A 27,121-nucleotide genomic window follows, 5' to 3' on the forward strand; every position below is an offset into this window, starting at 1 on the left:
TTACTTCACCTAAATCTTTAATTTAAAATCGCTTCGATGACTGATTCTTTATTTCTTGTAGTTTACCATAAATTAGAACATCACAATTATATGGATCGTATAAATTGCAATCATCAGTATCTACAGGCAATAATCAAATTATTTCTTTTATTAATTTATAAATCTCTTTTTAAGTACATATATTATACACAGGATATTGGACAGAAAACTTTTTTAGCTATTGGATTTTCAAATATCAAACATAAATTTTATAAATTTTTATGACAAATTGGATCTATACAGTTAATAATTACAAATTTTTGAAATACTGTATATTTATAACTTATTTCTACAATTAAAGATACAAATTACGTTTTTTCTTGCATAAGATACTGTGAGACTGAATAGTAGCAGTTTTTCAGAAGGTAGGATGTCACAGACTTTTTAAAGCTTTGTAGTTCAGTAAGAGATTTTATATGTCTTGGTAATCTGTTGTAAAGTTTTGTTCCTGCATGATATACACCTTTTTGGAATAATGTGGTGTTACAATGATTGACATTATGTCACTGTCTGATCTTGTACTGCAATCATGGACACTTTTGTTTTGAGGAAATGGTTTTTTTCTCAGTATGCTTTTTTTGACATGCGTGACTATTTCCAGTATATAAATGCAGGGAAGGGGTAGGATCTTTAGATCTTTAAAGAAAGGTTTGCATGATTTTCTGCTGCTCATTTGTTTCATTATTCTTATAATTGCCTTTAGTTTACTGAAAACTGTTATGGCCTGATGTATATTTCCCCAGAAAATGATACCGTACTTCAGTATTGAATGTACACGAGCAAAGTATACAGCCCTAACTGTTTCTGCATTAGTACTGTTAAAGAGAGTTCTTACCACATAGCTCATTATTACTAGTTTTGAATTTAGGGCCGTGATATGAGTGTTCCATTTAAGATTTTCCTGGATATGAATCCCAAGAAATTTAGTTTCATTGACAGAACTAATGTTTTGGTTATCTATACATATTACAGGTTGTGCTGGATTTTTATTTTGATCAGTGTGGAAATTCATGAGTACCGTTTTTTGGGGATTAACTATTAGCCTGTTTCTGGTAAACAATTCAGACACTCTTTTTGTAATATCTTTTGCAGATGCAGTAAGATTTTCTTCATTATACCCTTCAATCAATAGACTGGTGTCATCTGCAAACAGTACTGGTTCAGAATCCCTAACGTGTGATGGGAAATCATTAATGTAGACCAAAAAAAGAAAGGGACCTAAAATGGAGCCCTGTGGAACACCATGAGTTAGTCCACATGGTTCTAAAACCTGTACCTGGAGTTCATTTCCTTCTGTGTACTTAATTTCAGTTACCTGAGAACGATATTCCAAATATGATTTGATCCACTGATTTGGCACCCCTCTTACACCATACCATTCGAGCTTCCTCAGGAGTATAGAATGATCAACCGCATCAAAAGCTTTTGTTAGGTCCAAGAATAAACCTGAGATATTTCTGTGGTTGTCCACTGCATTTAAGACATGGTTTATCAGATTGAAAGTGGCAGTTTCAATTGATCTCTGTGGTCTTAAGCCATGTTGACATCCAGAAATAATATTATTCTTGTCGAAGAATGTAATTAGTTTTAAAAGGAACACTTTTTCAATAATTTTCGAAAACCCTGACAATAGAGACACAGGCCTATAGTTACCCATACATTGATGATCACCTTTTTTGTATAGGGGTATTACTTTTGCCATTTTCAGTTGCTGAGGGAAGACACCACATGATAAGGATGAATTGCATAGTCCAATAAAGGTGAAAGTATTGGTCTTGTTATTATTTTTATAGTATAATCTGGAATATTATCAATACCAGTTGAATACTTACTCTTCAGTGAATTAATGTTATTTAGGAGCTCTGTTGGTCTTACTGGACTGAGGAACATGGATATATTATTTATTTCAATAGATGAAAGTTCTTTCCATGTTGTATTAGGTGGATTTCCAAATTTTTCCTTCACTAATTTCAAAGTAATAGTTGCATAGTAAGAATTGAAACTATTTGCAACTTCCCTAGGGTCAGTGACATTCTTGTCATCATGTGATATCACAATATTTTTGTGAGTTGTCTTCTTCCCAGTAAGATCCTGCACAGCTTTCCACATGGACTTAGTTTTATTGGATGACTTCATAATATATTTGTCATTTTCCTTAATTTTTGCCTCCTTTATGATACGTTTCAAAACTAGCTTGTATTTTTTGAAATAATTAATAAATTCTGGACTGCTGTTAGTTTTTGACTACAGAAAAAGTTCCCACTTCCTTTTACAAGATACTCTGATGCCTGGTGTAATCCAGTTTTTGAATCTATCTGTGCTCTTGGAAATAACTTTCCTTTGTGGAAAAGCTATGTCAAAGTTATGCTCGAAAATGTTCAAAAAATGTTCCATCTTTTCGTTAGTATTAGAGGTATCATATACTTCTCTCCAAGATTGTTCACTGATTAGGTACTGGAAGCATTCAATATTTTTCCCACTATAAATCCTTTTATGGATAACATTTTCTATACTGGTCGAAATGTGATTTACAGGTATGGTCAGTAATTGCGAAAGGTGGTCACTATAGCCGGTATCAAAGTTTTCTGATGTACACTTGTCCATGTTTACACATACTTTTTGCATACAGTATCTATCTCTTTGTTTACTCTTTCTATTAACTTATTTACACATGACCAAGGTGGAAGGTCGTATCTGTGTGGTTGATTTACAACAGTTACATTTGTGTTGCCTAATTTGGGTAGCACACTTTCAAGAACAGTGATGAGTTCACTACCTTTATCTCTGGCAACATCATTCGCACCTGCAAAAATTACGACACAGTCTTTTGGGTTAAGGTTTTCACACGATTTTACCACTGTTTTTGTCACTTCTGCAATGCCTGCTCCTGGTTTGACAAAGGCTTGGACACTTGCGTTAGTTTGTGTATCTGATACCTTTTCTGCTATCTGACGTCCATGATTATCGGCAAAAATCAACACTTTTTGTTCTTTTTTGCACACTTGAGGCCAGTCGACTGATTTTTTAATCACATTTCTTTGTTTAGGATGCGACATGCGCGAAAAATTTACAGTGCACGGCTGTTGTTGTTTGTAATTATTTGCTAGACTCTTATGTTCCTGATTGACATTGTTTGTGGAATCACGTTTGTCATTATAACTATATGATGCACTTACTTTATTATTTCCAAGTTTTGTATTGGTTTCCACAGTAGTTCTTCCTTTGACTACATCACTCGTAGCCGATATTTCTTCCAGGTTCAGACGATGCTCTGTTTGTTGAGTTTTACAGTCAAGATGTTGCAGCTGTTTCTCCAATAAGGCTACAGTCCTTTTAAGTTCACTGATTTCACTGTTTTTTGCAGTTAAAACGAGACGAAAATCATCGCAATGTTTACATGTGGATGTCACTGAATTTGCATTTGCTACGGTTTTTTCACTAGACTTTGATCTTGTAATGATTTCGTTTGCGTTTTTTGCTTTAACTTCGCAGCAGTAACATTTTCCAGGTCGAACAACGATACTTTTTTTGCGCTGAATACATAAAGAGTCATTCTTTTTTACGTTTATCGCGGAACTCGATTTTCGTGAACCTTTTTTCACCGCCATCTTACTTTTATATATACTAGAGGTGGCAAAAAATAACGTAACTGATAGAAATAACCGGTTACTGAGAAGTAACGGTTACTGCGATAACCGTTCCTCTGATTCTGGCAGTTATTTCAATAACTGTTTAGTGTCAACAGTGCCTCGCGGCATCTGTTGACCGAAGATCGTACTGCGCATTTGGAACGCGTTCTAACAACCATGGGAATAACTGTGAGACTGCGCGCCATCTGTTGATAAGAACTGTGTACTATTTCGTGGGCCTTCGTTACTTTAAGCATAAACAATTAAATAAAGTTAATGTCCGAGCCGTGGCTGATAGGAGCTGCAGTACAGGCATTAACAAGTACGGTCGTTCCCTTAAGCCACCGCCTTACGTGTTAATTTAGCTTGGACGGGTAGTAGTAGGAAAGTTACTTAGGAATTCGAGCGACTATGGAAATAACTGTCAGAGACCGGTATTCTCCTCTGGCAGTTATCGTTATTGGCTCGTAGTTCTAGTTCTCTGGTAGTTATCGGGCTACCACCACAGATAACCTGGAAGCTGGTAACGGAATAACTGTGTGTCTAGACGTTCCTGACTCGGTGACTCCAGTTAAAGGTCGTAGTTCCAGGTGATATTTCCAGAGAGGATAGTAACTGGAGCGAACAAATATTTTCGTACTGCTACGGAAATAGCCGCTGGCCATCGCGAATGACAAATAACATGTCAGAAAGTATAACATAATACAGTGGAATATAATAATTATTATCCTCATCATTTGTCAGGAGATTGTCAAAATATGTGAATATATCACAGTAACTGCTAATATTTACAGAATTGGTACACTGACAGAATAAAACACAGTTACGTACTTTTGATAAATTTATCGTACACAGAATACCTGATCTTGACTGTTGCAACCAAGTGCTGTCAAAACTGAAATATAGCAGATTTTTTACCTAAGCTGGTCTATCAGTCTCTGTTACGATATTCATCTACAGAGTAGAAGGAGGGGTCGATGGAAGCGTCTGATTCCACCCGTCTGCTTCGACGTAAAGGTGTTGTGGTGTGTGAATGTCATTACGGCACGGTGTTTATGAGTTGGTTTGTGTGTGTGTGTGTGGGGGGGGGGGGGGCTGTCGATCTAGGTTGCAGTGCCGGAATTTGCTGGTGGTAATTAATTTTTTTTTTTTTTTTTTTTTTAGCTGTGATGTTTTGTGTATTTATGATGTATTGAATGTGATTTAATTTTTGTAGGGATGATTGATTTGTGGACTTTTGGGATTGTGGTTTTATTTTTCGCAGTTGTAGGTGTTGGTTTTTTGGCATCAGTAGCTGTGGTGTACCTATATAGGTCACCGGAAATGACCGATTCCCATTTTCATAGTTGTGTGTGTTGATGTTTTAGTATCGTCATCTGAGGTTGACCTATATAGGTCAAGGGAAATGTCTGATTCCAATTTTCGTGCTTTTAGTTGTGGGTATTGGTGTTTTGGTATGGTCACCTATAGTTGACCTATATTGTTCAAGGGAAGTGTCCGATTCCTGGAGATTTTTGTTGGTGTAGCAGAATGCTGTAATTTTTTTTTCTTTTCGTTCTTCATTTTGTGTTTTGGGATCATGGTGTGTTTTTTTTACTAGCTTGTCCTCACCCTAAAACCCCCAGCTTCCCACAGTTGTCCCATTGGTTTGATTGTATTTTTGGTGGGAAATGTTATTGTATTATTTATATGTATCTTCGTGTTTGTTGCCTTGTGTATGTAGTGACGTCATAGATACACTTAAAATAGCCATTTCCGGCATATTGATGACGGGTGGAATCAGACACTTCTGTATCAAATAGTCTTTCAAACACACTGTAAACCGTGCCTTATCTGAAACCAAGTTTTTAATGGTTGCTGACTTGCTGGCAGTTTATTGAAAATGCACGTTCCTGAATATTGGACCCCTTTTGGACCAAGGTAAGTAATTTTAGGTCTTTATGTAGATTGCTGTTCCCATTTCTAGTACTGATATTATGTATTAAGCTATTGGTTGGAAATACTTGTAACAAATTTCATAAAGGAATAAATATATTAGGAAGCAGTGGTTAGAATATAAAGTTCCTTGAACAGGTTCCTACATGATGTTCTTGAATTGATACCACAAACGATTTTTATTACACGCTTTTACATGTGAAAAACTTTTGCTATGTTTGATAAGTTCCCACAGAATATGCTCCCTTATGAAATAACAGAATGAAAAAATGTGGTATGCCCTTCCCAACTGAATTTATTATCGAGTTGTAGTCCCAGAAATGTAACACTGTCAACCTTTTCGATCTGCATGTCTTCATATGTTATAAACATGCTGTCGCTGGAGAAATCGAGCAGTTTGCAAATCTGACATAAAACTTGGATTAGCGTACTCACACTTTCCCCAATAGGACTAGCTTTTACAGCACAGGAGTAAACGAAACTGTCACATTACGTATATTTTTTGTTGTATTATAAGGCTGTACACTTTATTCTATTATGTGAGCAGCACAAGAAATTAAGCTTCGAATTTAACCTACAGTACTCAGTTTACATATTATTTCATACTTAAAAATGCACGTTGTTAACATTTTACTTAAACAGTGCTTTGGCGAAGTTCCGCGTACTTTCTGTCGCAGCTGCGAAGATAATATTTCTAATAGCGACCGATAACCTACAAACATTTAATATGAAACACTAATAATCGTTCTAACATCAACTAAAATGTACCCGGAGTTAATAAGCTAAGGTTATGACACGATTCATACGACATTCCTGCTATTTCACACTACTCGCAGTTATACTGATAACTAAACTGATGGATTCCAACTATGTCGTTATTTAACTGTCGGAGTTATCGGTATTCGCTAGCGAAAAATAACTTTGCAGTTATTAATAACGGTTAACGATAACGGTTATCAAAAAATAACTGGAACTGTGATAACGGTTACTCCAGAATAACCGTTTGGCCCACCTCTAATATATACTGTCCTAGTTAGTAGAAATGTATTTGAAATTTAAACTTTTTGATTAAGTGTACGTCTAACGGTGCTCAAATTTTACGTAAATCCACATGCTATTCATGAGTCACCACCAACAACGTTTCATACTGAATGTGTGGTTAGGAGAAGTTTGTGTATGTATCATTGGGCCACACATTATTGCAAGAAAACTTTATGAAGAGGGGTACTTTGGGTTCTGAGGTGGAATCTTCTAGGATTGCTTAAGTGTGTTCCTCTGAGGCAACAATGGGTGAGTGATGCATGATGATGGGGCATCGGCACATTTTGCTGCTGACTTCAAGATCAACTGACCTCTATCCTCAGGAGTTTTCTATCCAGGCTCATTTGGAAGGTGAAGTGTTCAGCGCTCCTGCTGATATAGATAAAAAAAAACTGGAATTGTGAATTGTACATTCGTGTCAAGATCAACAAGGTGTCAGAGCGTGTTTGAAAGAATTCGTAAGTCACTGCAAATATAATACTGTATTCAAAGGCAAAGGCAGCGTCTGGAACACTTCCTCTAACCCTACGTAGCAACCATATGTCGTCAATGTTATTTACCAAGCTCGGGTCTTCTGGGGACTCCATATTTTTTTCTTCTTAATTTCTCAACATGGTAGTGTAGAAGGTTTCTCAGATAAGGTTCTTTGGATGTCTAAAAGTATATTTAAATCATGTGAGCACTGTTGACGCGTTGCCTTATGGTCAAACTTTATAATCGGACGAATATGCACAAATCGATTCCGTGCCATGGAAATAGTAAAAACTGCATGACGAATATTTTCGTCTGTTGCTCACATTTCACATATCGATTCCTTTCGGCATCTAAATGGTCCAGCAATCAGCAGCACACCAAAAAAGCTGTCAGTTCCGCAGAATCTGCGTCTGTCCAAATTCTCATTCTCTTCAGAGCAGCATTTGCACTGTAATATTGAACAACACTTGACGCTTTAGCATTGGTGAAAGTATGTATATCTACAATATGGTCATCAAGGAACATCTTGGAAATTTCGAACTTGTGGGTGCAAGATTACTCGTGTACGTTGGTCCAGGAGATCCTTTGGCAACGTTATACTGATGACGGCAAGTCAGCAGGACGCTGAACTTGTTCTTTTCCGTCCTGACTTTGAAATAAATTCATCTCCAGACATTTCTTCAAAACGGGGTACATATAGTAGTCCGAGGGAGCCAAGCCTGGAGAATAGGGGGATGTGAAACGAGTTGGAATCCTATTTCCATTAATTTTGCGACCACAACTGCTGAGCTGTGTGCTGGTGCATTGTCGTGATGGAAAAGGACTTTTTTGCTGTCCAATCTCCGGTGTTTTTCTTGCAGCTCGGTTTTCAAACGGTCCAATAATGATGAATAATATTCACCTGTAATAGTTTAACACTTTTCCAGACAGTCGATGAGGATTATCCCTCGTGAATCCCAAAAGGCAATCGCCATAACCTTTCCAGCCAAAGGAATGGTTCAAAGGCTCTCAGCACTATGCGACTTAACTTGTGAGTTAGTCGCCTAGAACTTAGAACTAATTAAACCTAACTAACCTAAGGACATCAGACACATCCATGCCCAAGGCAGGATTCGAACCTGCGACCCTAGCGGTCGCTCGGCTCCAGACTGTAGCCACTAGAACCGAACGGCCACGAAGGAATGGTCTGCGCCTTTTTTTGGTGCAGTTTCTCCCTTGGTAACCCATTGTTTAGATTGTTGTTTGGTCTCAGGAGTATACTAATGTATCCATGTTTCATCCACGGTGATGAAACGACGCTTTGTGCTGCAGATCTTTCCATAACAGCTGCAAACCAACCTCGCAACACTTCACACATTTCCATTTCCGTCAAGCGTGAGCAATCGCGGAACCCATCTTGCGGATAGGTTTCTCATGTTCAAATGTTAATGCAAAATACTATGTATCCGTTCATTCAAGATGCCCACAGCACTAGCAATCTTAAATCTTCTGTTATCCATCTCCATATCATGGAATTTATCAATGATATCTGGAGTCGTAACGTCCACAGGGCGTCCAGAACGTTCAGCATCACTTGTGCCCATATGGCCACTCCGAAAATTTTGAAGCCACTTATAAACTGTTCTAATCGAAGGCGCAGAGTCACCGTAATGTTTATCAAGCTTCTATTTAGTCTCCTGAGGCGTTTTGCCTTTCAAAAAAATGGTTCAAATGGCTCTGAGCACTATGGGACTCAACTGCTGAGGTCACTAGTCCCCTAGAACTTAGAACTAGTTAAACCTAACTAATCTAAGGACATCACAAACATCCATGCCCGAGGCAGGATTCGAACCTGCGACCGTAGCGGTCTTGCGGTTCCAGACTGCAGCGCCTTTAACCGCACGGCCACTTCGGCCGACTGTTTTGCCTTTCATAAAGTAATGTTTAATCACCACACGAAATTCTTTTCCGTCCATTTTTTGACAATCACTCGACTTCCTTGATTCACACGAATGCCAAACACAAGGAAATAGACCAATATGGCTGAAACTTGGTGTGCGACCTGCGTTCTTTCCAAAGATGCTACTAACTAAATATGACCTCGATATGCGCCGGTGATGCCATCTCTCGAACTTTGCACGGACATTTCAAACGCTCCTCGTACATGAACCTGTGATCTTGCAATGTTAATCACGTAAATATGTTACATAGACAGATGTATTCCCAAAATGTCATTACTCTACATTAATTGTGTTTTGGAGTTGTGATTTTTTTCCATTAGAGTGTTGTTGTTGTTGTGGTCTTCAGTCCTGAGACTGGTTTGATGCAGCTCTCCATGCTACTCTATCCTGTGCAATCTTCTTCTTCTCCCAGTACTTACTGCAATGTACATCCTTCTGAATCTGCTTAGTGTATTCATCTCTTGGTCTCCCTCTACGATTTTTACCCTCCACGCTGCCCTCCAATGCTAAATTTGTGATCCCCTGATGCCTCAGAACATGTCCTACTAACCGGTCCCTTCTTCCTGTCAAGTTGTGTCACAAACTTGTCTTCTCCCCAATTATTTTCAATACCTCCTCATTAGTTATGTGATCTACCCATATAATCTTCAGCATTCTTCTGTAGCACCACATTTCGAAAGCTTCTATTCTCTTCTTGTCCAAACTATTTATCGTCCATGTTTCACTTCCATACATGGCTACACTCCATACAAATACTTTCAGAAACGACTTCCTGAAACTTAAATCTATACTCGATGTTAACAAATTTCTCTTCTTCAGAAACGCTTTCCTTGCCATTGCCAGTCTACATTTTATATCCTCTCAACTTCGACCATCATCAGTTATTTTGCTCCCCAAATAGCAAAACTATTTTAAGTGTCTCATTTCCTAATCTAATTCCCTCAGCATCACCCGATTTAATTCGACTACATTCCAGTATCCTCGTTTTGCTTTTGTTGATGTTCATCTTATACCCTCCATTCAAGACACTGTCCATTCCGTTCAACTGCTCTTCGAAGTCCTTTGCTGTGTCTGACAGAATTAGAATGTCATGGGCGAACCTCAAAGTTTTCATTTCTTCTCCATGGATTTTAATACCTACTCCGAATTTTGTTTTTGTTTCCGTTAGAGTAGACAATTCTAATTCAGTTGCGCAAGTGTGTACTTTGTAGGACAATTCGCATACGAGAAAGTGATTACGATAATCATTGTCCTCGCACTGGGTATGACAGGCAGTCACATTTTGTTTTTTGGAACAGCGAGCCAGAGGTGCGGGAGGCGAGCGCTAGCGATCTGCGGGAGGCACACCCGCTGGCTGCAGCCGTGGGCCGCACGGACGTGCTGCGCAGCATGGCCAAGGATCCACTGCTCACGGGCTACGTGCTGCTGTGCGGCGGGGTCATCGTCGGCGTCGCCGTGCTCAGGTGCTGCTTCTGTCCAAACTTTGTTCATCCCAAGTTCAACCCCAAATGTTCACTTATACGCTCCTTAACACTTGGATATCCAGCCTTTCCCTGTCCTCTCTAACGCCCAGAGGGGTCACTTTGACCCCTACTGCACAGGGTGTTCGGAAATAACCGTTACAAACTTCCAGGACTTGCGGAGGGGACTGAGTATGTAATATTTTGAATTAGAACCTATCTCCGGAACAGTTGAAAACATATTGGCAATGCGACCACTTTTGCGAAAAACTGATTAGGCCTGACCTAATACATCGCTTGTTTTACCATTCCACTCGTTAACAGCCAAAGAGACTGCCCATTTACTAGTTGACAGATTCTCTTCAACGTGATTCAGAACCTAGTAGATAGCGCCGGAAGTTCCATGCGGCTTTTTGCGGATGATGCTGTAATATACAGAGAAGTTGCAGCATTAGAAAATTGCAGCGACATGCAGGAAGATCTGCAGCGGATAGGCACTTGGTGCAGGGAGTGGCAACTGACCCTTAACATAGACAAATGTAATAAATTGCGAATACATAGAAAAAATGATCCTTTATTGTATGATTATATGATAGCGGAACAAACACTGATAGCAGTTACTTCTGTAAAATATCTGGGAGTATGCGTACGGAACGATTTGAAGTGGAATGATCATATAAAATTAATTCTTGGTAAGGCGGGTACCAAGTTGAGATTCATTGGGAGAGTGCTTAGAAAATGTAGTCCATCAACAAAGGAGGTGGCTTACAAAACACTCGTTCGAACTATACTTGAGTATTGCTCACCCGTGTGGGATCCGTACCGGATCGGATTGACGGAGGAGATAGAGTAGATCCAAAGAAGAGCGGCGCGTTTCGTCACAGGGTTATTTGGTAAGCGTGATAGCGTTACGGAGATGTTTAGCAGACTCAAGCAGCAGACTCTGCAAGAGAGGCGCTCTGCATATGCGGTGTAGCTTGCTCACCAGGTTTCAAGAGGGTGCGTTTCTCGATGAGGTATCGAATGTATTGCTTCCCCGTACTTATACCTCCCGAGGAGATCACGAATGTAAAATTAGAGAGATTCGAGCGTGCACGGAGGCTTTCCGGCAGTCGTTCTTCCCGCGAACCACACGCGACTGGAACAAGCAAGGGAGGTAATGGCAGTGGCACGTAAAGTGCCCTCCGCCACACACCGTTGGGTGGCTTGCGGAGTATAAATGTAGAATGTAGAACTGCCTCTTCCAATTCGGGTGTGCGGCGTCTCCTTGGAGCACCACAGTCACGCCTACTGACGGTGAAGGTACCATTATTCGAAACCATTGCGCAATTGTGGTGAAAAGGGTATGCGATGGAGTCGTATGTTGTAGAGAACGATCTTGATAAAGACGGCGAGCAGGTCTTCCATTACCGTAAGCTTCGTCACACAGAAGTATCATATCTGTTTATTCCCCATATGTGTAATCAACCACGTTACTCTAACACTCACAGGCACGTGAATGAGGCTTGAACTGGAGACATCAACCGATACGACATAACCACACTCACCATGACTACGCTATTGCATACGTACCTAACAAACATGTAGCACCGAGCCGGTACGTTTCTGGACATGGGTTCCTACTCGAAATATCATGCACTCACTCCCTCTACAACTCCTAGAAGTTTGTAACGGGAATTTCTGAACACCCTGTATAGCAATAATGTTCTGTATTTTTATTTCAAAATTGTATGCAGTTATTATATTTTAATGTTTTTGCATGATTTATACGCCATTTAAGATACATAATTGTTAATGAAATGCAACAGAGCACAAATAACATCATTTATTAAGAAAATAAACAAATATCATCAAACTCCATAAAACTCAAAAAGGAGTAAGCTAGTGAAGGGTTAACTTAGTTTTAAATGCGTAGAAAAATTGAACTATTCACGTTTACATCAATTTTAGCTAGTTCATATTTTCACAGAACTGATTCATATTCAGTTTTCTTTGTGGATTATCCACAAACCATCTTCTTACAAACATTGCAGCTGGGAGTGGTTTTGTTAGACTTGCAGAATCTAAGAACTTTATATTTACGATGTACCTGTGCTATTTAGTCTTCATTTTCACTTTCATTCTTTTCACAATCGTCTGTGGTCCTTGAAATATTACTGTATCTCATTGCTATCGATCAGAACCCCTCAGAGAGCATTAGAGATTAACACGAGTCCTAATTGCCCAAGTGTAAAGTGACCTGTTTCCAAATTACATACAAAAATAACCACTATTTCACTATACATATAATTCGAAAATGATGCTTTGCTGATTAACATTGTTCTTATGTGAAAAACACAATATAAATGTGAAATTAATACTGTAACTAATTGAAAGAAATGTAGCACATGGTCAGGATGTACAAGTAAACCTATCATTATAAAATTACTACAACAAATTAAATAGAACATATAAATAAAGCACATTAATTGAATCTCCGATATATGTTAGCACTAAAATTCAGGCACTAGTTGATTTGTTATAAACAAATTTAGAAATGTAATTGTTACCTGTAACATAATTAGTTAGAAAATGTTATATTAACTCATAACTAAGTTGAAAATAGTTTCACCTTGTTCAGCACTGTGATTGTAAATTTTTAGCAATGTGTATCTCATATTCGGTTTAACTTTTAATTGTGATTTTACATAAAATTGTAATTTTCATTGTAGGTAATTGTTAACAGAAGTATAAATAGAGGTCACGCAGGCGCCTTGGGGCACTCGTTTTTTGGCTAGGGTTGCGAGCAAATGTAGGCTCACTCTTTTGTTGATTGTTGTGAACTCTGTGTCGTTTGATGTCAACTTTGGGTACATGTGATGTAACCGGTACAGTTCACCAGGCTCGAACACCAGAGTCCTGGAAATATATTGGTGTTAAAACTGCACTGTACTTTGGAATTTATTTGGGAGTCTTCCGCAATCCTTTTCGTAGGCTGCAGTGACGAGACGAATCCAGGAATTTTACAACACCCCGAGAACTAAACAACTCTCACTGTTGGTAGAATTGACGTGAAAACAACAGCACATCGAGTGGGCATTTCACTCAAAAGTCAAAACATTTGCAACGCAGAGGTGGGAAAATATAAACATCTCATCGTGGTGGAGGAGCTGGGATCAAGTGGAAGACTGTGCAGAGGACGACTCGCAAGAATTCCATGTACAAGAGGCAGGAACCATAATCTTGTACGTTGCAGACTCCCCCACGGACGGCGCCAGGAGCAAAAGTGAAATTCTGGAATGACATCGCCTATGAATCAGATAAGTACCCATTTTAACTGTTTTTATTTCAGTCGCAGACAGTGTCCTACAATTTTCTGTTCTTGTTTGATTGTGTGCGTGTGACAATTTCACCTGATAGGCAGGAAAGTGTTTTGTCTAGTGTCTAGCCACTTTGATCAAAATGAGCGAAACTCAGTTAAATCAAATACGAATGACCACGCAGTCAGGCCGTCAATTTCATGCTTCAACTCCAAATGTACACTTAAACAGTGAAGCAAATTCCGCGAGCAGTAGTTATTCGCCTTTTCATGGTTTTTCGAGAGCAAATCAGCAACCGAATTTAATTGATCAGATATCTCAATTGTTGAATAATAAACTAGAACAATTGGTAACTCAAAATAACCAATTAGGTAGCAACATTAAAGAGGTCACAGAAAAGCTGGACCAAAATTTAAAGTCATTGAGAGAAGAAATCAATGCAACAAATAACAAAGTACAAATTGTTGCATAGAAAGGGTAGAAACCGGTGACATAGAAAGGGTAGAAACCGAAGTTGACTGTTTGGAGTCTTTCACAGTCTCTGAATTTAAAGAAACAAACAAAAGCATTGAATTAGTTAACGAACATGCCAAAAACATGGAAGTAGTCGTGTTAAATGAATTAGTGAACCGAAAAGACGAGTTAAAAATGTCGCAGGAACTCATTGTTTCAGAAAAAGAATTGGTAGGGGAAAAATTGAAATTAAATTCTGAAGTCGTTTCTGATAAGATATCTCGTATTGACGAGAAAGTAGAAAGTGTAACAATAGAACTGCAAACAGTTGGCTCTGAAGTTTCAAAATTGCAAAATAATATAATGCCCAATTTTGATTCAAACCAGATGTTTGTGCATAATTGTAACAATGTTAGTTTAAAATTTTACCCAGGTGATGCGAAATTGCATCCGGAAGACTTTGTGCATCAGTGCAAAGACAGTTTCCAACCTAACATGCCAGAGTCTGCTAGAGTTAAATATACGAAACGTTTTTTGGATGGTGAAGCCCTTACATGGGCGAACCAAAACATTAATACAAATACTACGTCTTTTGCCGATTTTGAACGCCAATTCTTGGCAAAGTTTTGGTCGGAAAACAAACAGGCAAGAATAGAATCCAAATTTCTTAACGATAGCAAATATCACACAGGTCTTGCAATTAGCATGCTATAATTTTGTGAAAAACAGTTAGGGACATTGTCACATTTGAGCAAATCATTGGACAAACTGATACAGATTGACGCACTGAAACGGCGCCTACCACACCATTTTCAGTGGGGACTTGTATATGGACCAGATGACAGTGTTGACGAATTTTTACATTATGTAGACAAAATTGACCGTGCATGGCAGAATGATGACAGACAGTACAATCAAATCCTCAGAAACGCCCACACTAGGAATTGGGGGGTCACAACAATATAATGGACACAGAAATAATAACTGGCGTGGTAACCAAAACAGTAGTTACAACAGACACGAAAACCATCAAGAACAGAGAAACAGTAACCAGCTTCACAACAGAAATTCCAACCAGGGAAACAGGTAACCACCTGGTTGGGAGCCTGTCAATTTGAGGTGAGTAGTTATGGCACAAACCAGGCAAATAGGAGGTTAAGGAGACAGAAACGTAAAAGCAATCACAAATGTAATGTAAATAGGGACTACTACTTAGATGATACTAGTTATAAGCAAAACTTTTGGGATCACATGTTGAGTGAATTGAATAATGCACATACTTAAGCAGTAATTGTACTATGTGTATACCGTTCTCCCAGTGGTGATTTAGAAACATTCTTTTCAAAGCCTAGAACAAGTGTCATCCCTGAAAAGTAATATACTCTTGTGTGGTGACTTAAACATTAACACAGCTAAGGCAGATGAAACCAGTAACACTTTTCTGAATATTCTGAATAGTTTTGGCATGTCCTCTTTAGTTAATTGTGCAACAAGAATAACCAAACACTCAACATCTACCATTGACCATGTAGCTACAGATATAGGTGGGGAAAACTGTGTCATAACTGTCAAAAATCTTGGACTGTCAGATCATTTATGCCAAATCATAAAAGTAAAAGCTTCTGTAGAAAAACCAGTAAACCTCCACATGTTTAAAAGAGTCTACTCAGACGCAGAAATACAAAAATTTTGCTTACAATTAAGACATGAAAGATGGGAAGAAGTATATTCAGAAAATAATGTGAATCAGAAATTCTCCAAATTCATGTCGGAGTTTAAGATAATATTCGAAGAAGCCTTCCCCAAAGCACTAAGTTCTACTGGAACATCCACCAAAAATAAGTGGATTACCACAGGAATTAGAAAATCTGCCCAAACTTTTAAATACCTAAACTCTATAAAAAACAACAACAGTGATCCAGATTTTCTTCATTACTACAGAAACTACAAAAAAATCTATAGGAAGGTGCTCAATGTTGCAAAAAAAAAGGCCAATGATAGACTAATAAATCTAGCTAAAAATAAAAGTAAAGCTACATGGACTATAGTGAAACAAGAGACAGGAACTGCAACACAAAGGCAAATAAACACCCAAATCAGGAACAAAGAAAACCAAACAAGTACCCCAAAAGAACTAGCAAACTTTGTTAATTCTTACTTTAGTAGTATAGCTACAAAGTTACAGGAAAATTTTTCAAAATCTCATAATCCACGAACACGGGAATATACATCAAATTCAATGGTATTGCTACCCACTACTGAGGAAGAAGTATGTAATGTGGTAAGGAAATTAAAGAGCAAAAATTCAGCAGGTTTAGATGAAATTCCAATGTCTGTGCTGAAAAAATGCATAAATGGTATCAAAGCCCCCCTAACCAATATCATAAATGAATCTTTCAAAGCCGGTTGTTTCCCTGATTATCTGAAACATGCAAAAATTTTACCTCTACACAAAAAAGATGATGTAGAAAACATTGAGAACTACAGGCCAATTGCCCTACTGTCATCATTTTCCAAAATAATAGAGTCCATAATGAAGAACAGACTTATGAGCTATCTAAACAAATACAACCTTCTTTCAAATGACCAATTTGGTTTCAGACCCGGCAGAGATACAGAAATGGCAATAGCACATTTCACTAAAGTGGTTTTAGAAGCACTGGATGAAGGCAACTATGTATCTGGCATATTCCTTGACCTGTCAAAGGCCTTTGATACAGTTGACCACCAGAATCTATTACTTAAGTTAGAAGCACTAGGAGTAAGAGGGGTAATCAACAAATGGTTCCATTCATACCTAAAAAATAGAGTACAGTGGGTAGAGATCTCGCATGTCTCCAGTAGATCAAAGTTCATAGAAAAACACCTGTCAGATCCACAACATATTAATATTGGGGTCCCTCAGGGAAGTGTGCTGGGTCTGGTGTTGTTCTTGATTTATATAAATGACTTTCCACAATATATCCGACATGGAGAGAAGATATTGTTTGCCGATGACAGCAATATTATAATCACCAGTGAGACATCAGCACAAATGTTGGAAAATTGTAATGAATCACTGAAAGATGTCTACAAATGGTCTACAGAGAATAAAGTGACCTTAAATATTAAGAAAACAAATAGCATACGCTTTAGAATAAACAGAAAAAACAGTCCCCTAAAGTTAAAGCTACATAACACCTCTGTAGACGAAGTGCCCACCACAAAATTCCTAGGGTTGCATATTGACAGCCAGCTTAGGTGGAGTGAACATGTTAAAAAACTCACAAAGAAGATATCTACAACGTGTTACGCACTTAGAGTTCTCTCCTCAGTATGCAGCGATGAATGTCTAAGAACTGTATATTTTAGCTATGTACATTCAGTCATAAGCTATGGGATAATTTTCTGGGGAAATAATGTACTCAACTTACAAACAGTTTTTAAAGTGCAGAAGAGAGCAGTGAGAATTATAACTAAAAGCAGTAAGTGGGCTCACTGCAGAGAACTATTCAAAATACTTGGTATTCTAACTGTTCCCTGTTTATTTATGTTCCACACTATAGTATATATAAAGAAAAATATAGTGAATTATAGTACAAACAGCATTTTACACAGCTATAGCACAAGAACAAGCCACTGCCTTCATCTAGATAGGAGAAATAAGCATAAGACCCAAAAAAGTTTCTTCTACCAGGGTGTAAAATTGTATAACAAGCTGCCACAGGAAATCAAAGAAATTAACAGCATGTACTGTTTCAGAAAAACCCTTAAACTGTATTTTCAGGAACACTGTTTTTACACAGTAAGTGAATATTTAAATGTTTGAATGTAATTTAAGTGACATAATGACATTGTATTGTATATTCTGTAAATGTATAACAAGCTGCACAGGACATCAAAGAAATTAACAACATGTACTGTTACAGAAAAACCCTTAAACTATATTTTCAGGAACACTGTTTCTAAACAATAAGTGAATATTTAATTGTTTGAATATAATTTAAGTGATAAATGTCATTGTATTTGTATACTCTGTAAATGCATATAAAAGTGTCAATGTATCTGCAAAAATCACTGTATCCAAACTGACAACATCCATACATTGCAAAATGTCTACGGATGGCTAATCAAATAAATAAATAAATAAATAAATAGGACCACAGTTTGAACTTAATGAACATGACTTAGCATTAATTGATGACACGTTAACACCTGATGTAGATGGAACTTATGATATGTATGGTATCACTAGCTTGTTTTCTGATAAAGGTAAGGATAATGAGGTATCTATATTATAGAAATTGGTAGCCAAAATGAGGAAATAACACCTGACTTAGATAATGAAACAGGTAGCGATTTCAGTAGTGTAACTTCAGATGTTGAACACTTAGTAGTTAAAACAGATGTGCATGCAGAGGCATCACCCACAGATTATTTTGATGATGATTTTGATAAAGATAGTGTTGTGAAAGATGATGTATTTGATGACATATGTACACAAGAGAAATTAGATGACATTATTTATGTTGAAGTTATTGATAATGGTGTTGCAGCTGAAAGTAACTCTGAATGCGAAATTGGTTCATGTGAAGATATTAAGAGTGCAAACAATGTATTGGTACCAATTTCTATAAAAGAAATCTTAAGTAAGTCTACTAATAAGAAGGAACAAGCTAAGTTGATAGGTGAGAAGATTTTGGAATCTACTGTATTATCAGTGAAAGTGAAGTTTGTTTAGAAAATAATAAGGAAAGTGAAGTCATCAAATCAGATCCATCCATGAAAGATAATTTTAAGTCTAGTGAAAGTAAGGTATCTGTTTCATGTGTATTTGATTTCAGTCATAATGACACTCAATCTTGTATTGATTCTGACATTGAAACCTGTAGTGAAGAAGTATGTAACAACATCGATACAACTGAATTAGAAAGTGACTTGCTGGCAGAGAATGTGAATAGTGACCCAAATATTACCTTAGGTAGCTCTTATCTAGAAATAAGCATTAACAATTGGACAGGACTTTGTTTGATTGACACTGGCAGTCCCATTAGTAGTATCTCAGACAAGTTTAGGAACAGGATAAAAGACACTGAAAGTTACATCGAATTTCCAATCACAGGTGTACGGATTAAAGGTGCCACTGGTAAGTTTAGTAAGTTAATAAATAAACAAGCTTTAATCACATTTTCTGTTGGAAACATTAATTTTGAACATGGTTGTTTAGTTATTCCAGATCTCAATGAGCAAATGATTTTAGGGGTGGACTGGATAGTTAAAGCAAATGTGAGTTTGATTGGCAAAATTCAGAATTACTGTTCACTGAATCAAAGACCAGTATTCAAGGAAAAGTAGTAATCCAGTTAAATTCAAGTACAAGCAGTAGTAACCATATTAGGGAAATAGTTTATCCAGAGTGTAGCCATTACATGGAGGAAGAGGAAAATAGGGATCACAATAACCAGAATTTGATTGATGCTAGTTACTCCCTAACCATATCAGAAAAGGTAAAAGAAGCAAATGACTCGACTGAGTCTGAAAAGCAGGAATTAGAAAATTTTCTCTGGGAAAACTGTAACATTTTTTGTGATCAACCTGGTAGGGTCAAAGATTATGAATGTCATTTGAAGTTAAAGCCACACGAGCCCTATTTCATTAAGCCTTATGGGGTACCCATCTGTAAAAGGAAAGAAGTGGAGAAGGAACTCCAGAAAATGCAAAAATGGAGAATAATAGAGAGAAGTCACTGTCCATATAACAGCCCGATGGTCTGTATTTCAAAAAAGGATGGTGGTGTTAGGCTGATATTGGATTCATGTCACCTGAATAAGTTTATAGAAAGAGAAACAGATCATCCTGAATCCATGGAGGAACTCTTGTACAAATTCAATGACACAAAATATTTTTCTAGCCTGGATTTGACCTCAGGTTTTCATCAAATCACATTAGCACAGGATTCAAGGCAGTACACAGCCTTTTTACATAATGGTAAATGTTTTCAGTATTGTGTTGTTCTGTTTGGGCTGAATGTGTCTGTAGCTGAGTTTATTTGAGCTTTGGATCATGTGATTGGAAGTGAACTACTATCTAAACTAATTATTTACGTGGATGATATATTAATAACCAGCAAAACCTGGGAGGAACACCTTGATACTTTGTACAAATTAGCCAATAAGTTCAGGCAAGGTGGTGTGACACTTAAATTAAGTAAATGCAAATTTGGAGTATCAGACTTGAAGTTTTTAGGCCATATAATTAACAGAGAAGGCATTCTACTCGACAGTGATAAAATTTCTGCAATTGTCCAGTTTCCATGCCCAAAGAACAAGAAACAGTTGAGGTCATTTTATGGTCTATGTAACTTTTATCGTAAGTATGTCAGCACCCAAGCTTTAAATGCACCGTGTTTGAGAGAGCTATTAAAAAAGAACACCATATGGGAATGGACAGATAAGTGTCAAGCAGCATTCAATGAGATCAAACAACAACTAAGTAACAGTCAATTACTCCACAGACCTGACTGTTCACTACCATTTTGCCTAATGACAGATAGTTCAGATTACGGATTGGGTGTACATTTGTTTCAACAGAAGGAAATTGATGGAAAAATAGAACATCTTTCAATCAGTTTTGCCAGCCGAGGTCTGCAGAAACATGAACGTAATTACACAGTGACTGAGAAGGAACTACTTGCCATTGTATGGGGTTTCACTAAATACAGGAACTATCTAGCAGGCCATAAAGTCATAGTTTTCACAGATCACAAAGCTCTATGTTATATTCAAGACTGTAAACTTTTCAATAGTAGATTAACCAAGTGGGCCATATTTTTACAACAATTTGATTATAGCATTCAGTATATAAAAGGGGATCAGAATATAATTGCTGATGCTTTGTCTAGATTACCTGTGGGGGGTGGTCAGGAAGAAGAACTATTGGATAACAAAGTGTTTAAAATAATGTACATGAGAGGGATTAAGACTGAAAAGGAAATTACTAACATTTGCAGTCAGCTTAGGAGATACCAGAACCAGGATGATGATTTGAAATTTGTGAAAAGCCTTATTGGTAAAAAGGGTTATGAAAAGGTTGGCATGTATTATCAAAACTTTAAAGGTAGTTTATTCAGGAGACATAACACTGACTCTGACGTCTGGAAGGTTTGTTAGCCTATACAATGTGTTGATGTTTTAATTAAGTACACACATGAGAGCTATGGACACTGTGGAATCATGAAATGCACTGACAAACTCAAGGAAAATGTCTATTTTAATAATATGTTTAGAAGAGTAAGACAGGTTATACAAAAATGTGATCGGTGTCAAAGAGTAAAAGTCACAAATCAGAAATACCAAGGTTATATACAAAGTATTGTGCCAAAAGGCAAATTGGAACTGATAGGAATTGATTTGTTTGGTCAATTGCCGAGAACTAAAGAGGTTTATACATATTTGTTTGTAGTTGTTGACTTATTCACTACACTAGTAAAATTGTATCCACTAAAGAAGGCAACAAGCAGGAAAATTTTAAACTGTCTCTGTAATGATTACTTCACACAGATTGGAAAACCAAAAGCCATACTTTCAGACAATGAGAGCCAATTTACATCTAACGTTTGGAAAGACTTCATGAAAGATGAAGTCATTAAGCACGTTCTTATTTCCGTATATTCTCCGTCTTGCAACCCAACTGAGCGCTATATGCGTGAAATAGGCAGGATTTGTAGAACTTACTGCTCTAAAGATCATACAAATTGGTCAAGTTACATATGTGATTTTGAAGATGTTTTGAACACCTTACAACATACACAACTGGCTTTACGCCTTATGAAGTCCATTTTAACAAACACCCACCAAACATCTTGTATGAATTGATCAATTTTCCTGTCTGTAATGAGTTAACACAGGACGAGAGAATGGAAATAGTAAAGAAAAATATCGAGACACACTGTGCCAAGAGAACGCATAAACATGATTCAAAAGGAAATTTTACTCACTACAATGTAGATGATCTAGTCTTAACCAAAAGTTATGAGAAATCCAAGGCAATCAACAGAGAGATCAAGAAATTTTTTGATATTTACATTGGTCCATTTGAAGTTTATGAAAAACCACATCTAAATGCCTACCGACTTATCTATCCCAAATCGAAAAAGCTATTTGGTTTAAGAAATGTCACTCAGTTGAAACCTTATGTGCAATAATTGCAATCCCTCAGGGGGGGTACACAATCTTTGAGTACTATGCGTGTGGCTTATGCAAGATGCCCCAGCTAATGTGACATTTTCTTCTCGAAAACACAGATGCCACATTCTACGATACCTTTCTGACACACAAACTTCCAACAATACATATGTTGATTTTTTGTACCTATGTTTGCTTATATTTGATATGTAAGATATTTTCATGTGATTTAATTTGTAGTATAAGATACATTTTGTTTTGATTGAGTAATCTGCATCATCAGATGTATTGACAATTTGACATTTACGTCCTACGGATTGTGACTATTACTGATATATGAGGACTATGATTTGAACCTACATTGCCAGGAAAAACCAATATGTATTTTGTAGTGGGAACAGTTACACATCTTTACAGACAACAGACCATACTGTATTTATATCAGCTTATCCAGAAATGAAAGGTGAATTGTGTGAAATACACTAAGTTTATTAACACATACTTAATGATTTTATGGTACATTTGTGCAGTTAAAAAGAACTATATACATCTTTTCACTGTTTTTATCTTATATATACACTCCTGGAAATGGAAAAAAGAACACATTGACACCGGTGTGTCAGACCCACCATACTTGTTCCGGACACTGCGAGAGGGCTGTACAAGCAATGATCACACGCACGGCACAGCGGACACACCAGGAACCGCGGTGTTGGCCGTCGAATGGCGCTAGCTGCGCAGCATTTGTGCACCGCCGCCGTCAGTGTCAGCCAGTTTGCCGTGGCATACGGAGCTCCATCGCAGTCTTTAACACTGGTAGCATGCCGCGACAGCGTGGACGTGAACCGTATGTGCAGTTGACGGACTTTGAGCGAGGGCGTATAGTGGGCATGCGGGAGGCCGGGTAGACGTACCGCCGAATTGCTCAACACGTGGGGCGTGAGGTCTCCACAGTACATCGATGTTGTCGCCAGTGGTCGGCGGAAGGTGCACGTGCCCGTCGACCTGGGACCGGACCGCAGCGACGCACGGATGCACGCCAAGACCGTAGGATCCTACGCAGTGCCGTAGGGGACCGCACCGCCACTTCCCAGCAAATTAGGAACACTGTTGCTCCTGGGGTATCGGCGAGGACCATTCGCAACCGTCTCCATGAAGCTGGGCTACGGTCCCGCACACCGTTAGGCCGTCTTCCGCTCACGCCCCAACATCGTGCAGCCCGCCTCCAGTGGTGTCGCGACAGGCGTGAATGGAGGGACGAATGGAGACGTGTCGTCTTCAGCGATGAGAGTCGCTTCTGCCTTGGTGCCAATGATGGTCGTATGCGTGTTTGGCACCGTGCAGGTGAGCGCCACAATCAGGACAGCATACGACCGAGGCACACAGGGCCAACACCCGGCATCATGGTGTGGGGAGCGATCTCCTACACTGGCCGTACACCACTGGTGATCGTCGAGGGGACACTGAATAGTGCACGGTACATCCAAACCGTCATCGAACCCATCGTTCTACCATTCCTAGACCGGCAAGGGAACTTGCTGTTCCAACAGGACAATGCACGTCCGCATGTATCCCGTGCCACCCAACGTGCTCTAGAAGGTGTAAGTCAACTACCCTGGCCAGCAAGATCTCCGGATCTGTCCCCCATTGAGCATGTTTGGGACTGGATGAAGCGTCGTCTCACACGGTCTGCACGTCCAGCACGAACGCTGGTCCAACTGAGGCGCCAGGTGGAAATGGCATGGCAAGCCGTTCCACAGGACTACATCCCGCATCTCTACGATCGTCTCCATGGGAGAATAGCAGCCTGCATTGCTGCGAAAGGTGGATATACACTGTACTAGTGCCGACATTGTGCATGCTCTGTTGCCTGTGTCTATGTGCCTGTGGTTCTGTCAGTGTGATCATGTGATGTATCTGACCCCAGGAATGTGTCAATAAAGTTTCCCCTTCCTGGGACAATGAATTCACGGTGTTCTTATTTCAATTTCCAGGAGTGTATTATTCACATGGAAGGAATTACTATGTTTTGCTACTCATACCATTATACGATTAACAACTGAATTTATGTGTTACTATATATAACAACACATGAGATGTTGAAAGACATTATGATTTATGAAAGGTTTGAAGTGATTTATGCTGTTAAGAAGGGACTATCGCCAAGATACACCATATACATGTTTTACTCAATTATGTACACACGAGAGAGATGTTGAAATTGCTATGAATTGTTGAGGATTGTCTTGAATTAAGGTAAGTGATGTTGTGATTTGCATTTGTATTAAGGATTTGAGATTACAGACTCATTCCTGTTTCTGATTCACATGAATTGATGTTTATAGTTTATTTATGGAAGATGATTTTGTTTTGGCTTGCATTTTCGCAGGGGTATTTGGATGATGATGATGATGATGATGATAGGTTTAGGTTATATGATATGCAATGCTGCTGAGGTGGTTGGTGGTATTCAACCCTCATTTGTTAATGGTTTTGATGATTCATTTAATTGAGGGGATTGTGATGATGATGGTACTGTGCAGTCACACATAACGGAACTAATGAATCATTTGAATCGCACGAAGTACAACTCTTATACATTTTGATTGAAGGAAATGTTGATGTGAAATTAAACTTGAGAGTTATTTTGAACAAGTATGACAATGCATAGCACACAAATTACATTGAAAAACTATTATTTTACACTACTCACATCTCGCAAGACACGATATGGAGACTAGTTAGGTATTGCGGGGTAGGAAACGACAACTTTAATAGACAGACTGAGGACTTTGACGAGATGAAATATAAGATGCTATGTGACAAGGTTCTGAATTTTTTTATAAAATCTCCTTACTGCTAGGTTGCTAACTATAGCACAATTGCATTTTCACTTGCTTAAGTGTATCTTGCCACTTTCAGGAATTTTATTGATGTAATTGTCACAATTTATAACATCTTGAAGCTGTTTCGCAGTGTTAATTTGATCTGACTTTCTGGATGTCTGGTAAACATTTTGAAACGATATTGCATTTAATGTACAAAGCCAAGAAATATTGACTATGCATAGTATATTCAGATACTTGTGACAACAACCTGGATTAGATATAAATGAACAGTTTCTATACTGTCACAATATAAATATACAAATTTAATTTTGAATATTCATATTTGATAATATTTGTAAAATATTTTATGGTATTGCAAACTGTTAGGATAAATTTTATTCTTCTGTCTTTTATATGATAATATTTTTCTAGAACATGTCATATGGAAACTTTAAAAGTGCAACGTAATCAATCCAATCAAATTGTGATTTGTTAGCTTAGTTGTGTCTGAGTGTTTGAAGGAGGGAAAATTAATGGACACTCTAGAAGTGACAAAAACAAGGATGCTCTAGAAGTGATAGTTTCGGAAAAACATTCATCCAGAAAATTTGATGTAAATATTGATTTTGTAGAAGTATGGAAATTTCTTTGTAATCTCATATTTCCAATTCTTGTTTCCGTGATGTATATGGTTATAGCTATTTGGAAAATTTATCTGTATGTAAAGTTTCATGATTCAATTTTGTACCTTTGAAGATATATGCAGTTTGTGTTATTCTGTCCAACTAGTACGGTATCACATCAATCACACTAATATTTCTGTGAGAAAAGTTTCGTCTATCAGGCTAGGCAAAACTCTTCGGGGGTATTGAAATATTAATCACATTGCTACTGATCAGAACCCCTCGGCGAGCATTAAAGATAAACACCAGTCCTAATTGCCCAATTGTAAAGTGACCTGTTTCCAAATTACATACAAAAATAACCACTATTTCAGTATATGTGAAAAACACAATATAAATGTGAAATTAATACTGTAACTAATTGAAAGAAATGTAGCACATGGTTAGGATGTACCAGTAAACCTATCATTATAAAATTACTACAGCAAATTAAATAGAACATATAAATAAAGCACATTAATTGAATCTCCGATATATGTTAGCACTAAAATTCAGGCACTAGTTGATTTGTTATAAACAAATTTAGAAATGTAATTGTTACCTGTAACATAATTAGTTAGAAAATGTTATATTAACTCATAACTAAGTTGAAAATAGTTTCACCTTGTTCAGCACTGTGATTGCAAATTTTTAGCAATGTGTATCTCATATTCGGTTTAACTTTTAATTGTGATTTTACATAAAATTGTAATTTTCATTGTAGGTAATTGTTAACAGAAGTATAAATAGGGGTCACGCAGGCGCCTTGGGGCACTCGTTTTTTGGCTAGGGTTGCGAGCAAATGTATTGTAGGCTCACTCTTTTGTTGATTGTTGTGAACTCTGTGTCGTTTGATGTCAACTTTGGGTACATGTGATGTAACCGGTACAGTTCACCAGGCTCGGACACCAGAGTCCTGGAAATATATTGGTGTTAAAACTGCACTGTACTTTGGAATTTATTTGGGAGTCTTCCGCAATCCTTTTCGTAGGCTGCAGTGACGAGACGAATCCAGGAATTTTACAACACCCCGAGAACTAAACAACTCTCACTGTTGGTAGAATTGACGTGAAAACAACAGCACAACGACTGTGCATTTCACTCAACAGTCAAAACATTTGCAACGCGGAGGTGAGAAAATATAAACATCTCATCCTACAAAGTGACTAACTCTTCACATACTCAGATTGTAGTTCCTC

This window comes from Schistocerca cancellata, chromosome 3 (assembly GCF_023864275.1).
Source record: "Schistocerca cancellata isolate TAMUIC-IGC-003103 chromosome 3, iqSchCanc2.1, whole genome shotgun sequence".
NCBI classification, from domain to species: Eukaryota; Metazoa; Arthropoda; class Insecta; order Orthoptera; family Acrididae; genus Schistocerca; species Schistocerca cancellata.